This window comes from Perca flavescens, chromosome 5, assembly GCF_004354835.1.
Source record: "Perca flavescens isolate YP-PL-M2 chromosome 5, PFLA_1.0, whole genome shotgun sequence".
Taxonomy (NCBI): domain Eukaryota; kingdom Metazoa; phylum Chordata; class Actinopteri; order Perciformes; family Percidae; genus Perca; species Perca flavescens.
The window spans coordinates 2923892-2927508 of record NC_041335.1 but is presented as its reverse complement, the minus strand read 5'-3'; the positions used below and the strand labels follow the sequence as shown (position 1 = coordinate 2927508).

The window sequence follows — 3617 nt, the reverse complement described above, 5'->3', positions numbered from 1 at the left end:
GCAATTAATAAAAAAACAATAAAGGAATGTGGCTTCACTGTTTTGTACTGTGATTCTCATTCTGTCTGACAATGGCTGAAGTGCCTGAATGGCCTACAAATGATCAGGTCCACATGGGATCGGTGCCACAAATCTCGAAATCTTTAAGCTTTTGCAGCAACGACTTCCCTTATCAAATGACAGCTTTACATATTGTGCGAGTTGAGTTGGCTGATGAAATCTGGAGCACCTGGCCTCAGTGCTCACAAGCCCCCCAGTGATCAGTAGGGATCAGTCTCTTTTTCTGCACCTGCAACCCTTTCTCCTGGTTTTGCATAGCTTTTTGTTCCATACTACAACACACACACACACAACACCTACAACACGGTCAACGTACACAGTTATGCTATTCCACTACACACCTTGTATTTATAATTTCATATAAAAAAAATAATTCAACCCACTCTGGCATGCATGGCTCTACAGGCCTATGGGGTTATGAAAGTATGTGAATAGAAGATATGACTTATCATTAAAAATTGTCATTAAAGTCCACCATAATTCTTCTACCCAGCAGCCTTATGGCAACTGAGTGCAAACCTGCTATATGCACTAACCTGAATTGAATATATGAACCGACACGCTCATTATTGGGTTTCTTAAATCTGCAAACCACGCCAGGTCTCTTTTAAAAATCTTGATATATTTAAAAAAAAGAATATATTATTTCAGTAATGACATTGAGGCTGTATATAGCGCTATTGCCCAGCATACGCCACTTTAAAAAACATTCGCCACAATAACAGTGCTACATTAAAACCAGAATTTAATCAGAAGCTTCTCACAGCATATTGCACTCCTTCATATACTTTGCTCCCTTATGGACTAAGTTTAAAAATGCAAGCATACAGAAGCTTAAGGTTGCTTATATTGACTGTATGAGGATACTGCTCAACAAACCCAGGTGCTCCAGTGCAAGTGACCTGTTCTGTAATGCGGGGGTCAGCACCTTCCAGGCACTATTGAGGGGTCTTATCTACAAATATATTCGTCGCCTGAACGTCTCCCAGAACAGCATGGGTATGCTGCTGGCCAATCCTAGGTTTAGTGCCATACCATACCAATCATCACTATGGAAACACTGGTATTGTCTTTTATAGAAATGCAGTATTGTTGTTTCTTTTGTTTTTATTTCTCTGTATGTTGTAGGTCATGTCTGTGTCTTCTGAATGGACATTGAGTCTGGCAATAAAGTTGATGATGATGATGATGATGATGATGATGATGATGACGATGATGATGATGATGATGACAGCAGGGTGCGTTTAGTAGCAAGAGGTTGCAAAGGTCTTGTGTGGTGCACATTGAAACTCAACAAGTAAATGTAAATTAATTGCACATGCTCACAGATAACTGCTCTAATAATAATTGCATCCACATCCTGTGGTCATTACTGCTAGAGCTGGGTGTGGGGAAAAAAAGCTGACCAGAACCAATCAAAGTCTACTGAGAACTCCCATTTGAGGCTCCGTAATGGCCTGAGCTCAGGTCGTTGTTTTGAAGAGGTTCAGTCATTCGGACGGTTATATGCTCACATGGGACACACAGTAGCTTACACACAGCAGCACCATTAACCCGACAGCACCATCAGCTAGCCTACTGACAGCCGCCCCTTCTCCAAATAAGGCAATTAGGAGGAGAAAAACCGGAAGACTCTCCATGGTAACTCACTCACAAACAGGAGGGGCAAAACAATGGATCAGCAAGGGATGAGATGATTGACAGCTCGTGCGGCTCGCGCTCGCCGCCTTTGACTGCATCCACTATACAGCGATAAGAGCTCCCAACAGCACACCAATACACTAAATGTATTACGTTCGTGTCAATGTATTTGATACAAAAAGCTAGTCAGCGGCATGCAACCCAGTTCCCACCGCCGTATCACATTAAAAACACCGACTATTTAACAAAAGCGTGATAAATATTTTCTAGCATACCGGGTCCGTAGCCTATATCCTAATCAATATGCCTCATCTAAGCACCTGCTCACTCATTCGAAAGGAAGCCCACGGTTTATTTATAGCGATTCAAATGTCAGTTTACATTGTAGTTTCGTTGTTTTTTGTTTTTTGTTTTATCGGCACACCCTCCCCCTGAGTTGTAATGGCACAGGCTAAAACTTGGCGTTGCAAGATATTCAGCACATGGAAAGCAAAGAGCTGTTGTAGCCTACCTCAGTTTCTCTTGTTTATCCTCGTTTGGTTGTTTTTTAGAAGCGAAGAGACTCTCCAGTGAGATGTGCAGTAGTCCTCGTAGAGCCTCGGCTGAATAACGCTATTCTGCGCGTAACTTGGCTGCTGCAGGGATATACTACTGTTACAACCTTCCAAATCTCAAATTGTAGTTGACAGGTTGCTGCTCGGGCGTCCTTTCTGTCACGCGCCACATCACATGTAAAAAAATAAATAACAAAAAATAACAACCTAACAGATTTAAAAGTTAGCCTACTTCTTGTACTCAAAGCGACTATCGTTAATTGTTACTAATTAGTGTCTGCGACGTTGTGTTGTATGAAAGGCGGGGCGGCTTCTATCCTCTCATCCACAGCAGGGCTGGATGCTGTCGGTCACGGTTAGTGTTGTCCCCGCCCCCATCACCACTCGCACAGTAGAGGCTATTGGAGGAAATGTGTGAGTTTGATGATTTATCTGCAGAATTATTAATTCAGTAATTTACTCTTGTTCTCATTTGAAATTGTTCTCATTATGTAAGGAGTCAATGCTAAGCCTAATTGTTTTATGGGAAAATGATTATTCCGTTAATTTGCCACAAAACACAGATTATCAGTTGGTCACTCAGACAGTTATTTAAATCTATATTTATAATCATCTGTTCCGTCTTCTATTTCTCTGAATTCTGTACCTCTATTGTTATAGGCCTATACACTGGTGTATCGTGGTATTGTCAAGTCAGCAAAAATACAAATAAAACTTCTGGTGAATTTGATTTCAAAGTAAAAGTTCTCAAAGCGATGCATTACACCAGAGTAACACATGTAGAGTAGGCTACAATATAGTGTATGTGCAAAAGAAATCAGCAAACAGCAAGTGGTTTAATTATTAAAGTTTAAGATAGTGGACAACATTCAGAGTAGTATGGCCATCAATAGAATAAGTATTTATTTATTTATTAACTGATGTTTTTAAGTTGTCCTGTATGCCCTGGAATGAAAGTGCTGTAATCAGCACTGAATCTTCTGCTTCAGCCTTGGTGCTGAAGTTGATGTACATTTCAGTTACACTATCAGAATAACCAGAGGCAACCCTGATTAGAATGCATGAATTGAAAAGTTGACCCTAGTAAAATTAAAGTAATTAAATTAAATTAAATTAATTTTGCCCTGGTCTCAACAAGCCAAGTCATAATCCACATTTTGAATAATTTCACCAACTCATGTTTATAATATCAATGCTTTTATTTTGAACTAACCGGAAAAGTAATTATTACTGTTTGCTGTTAGCCTGTAGTTTGTATATTACTTGCAAACTGACCAATCACCGCAAACTTAGCCTTGTTGGAAGTGCACTCGTTTTTCTTATTTATATTGCCGGGGTGGGCGGGATTCAGGACAACGCACA

The 3617-nt window shown here is 40.2% G+C and overlaps 1 protein-coding gene across 2 annotated transcripts in view; it reads right to left on the bottom strand.

Moving 5' to 3' along the window:
• arvcfb (ARVCF delta catenin family member b) overlaps positions 1 to 2630 on the bottom strand; it is a 280461-nt gene extending 277831 nt beyond the window's left edge. For both annotated transcript variants that reach the window (XM_028579335.1, XM_028579336.1), the window contains exon 1: positions 2213 to 2630. The gene's annotated coding sequence lies outside the window, so the exon portion shown is untranslated. The remainder of the gene's footprint in view (positions 1 to 2212) is intronic.
• Between the last annotated feature and the right edge of the window lie 987 nt (positions 2631 to 3617).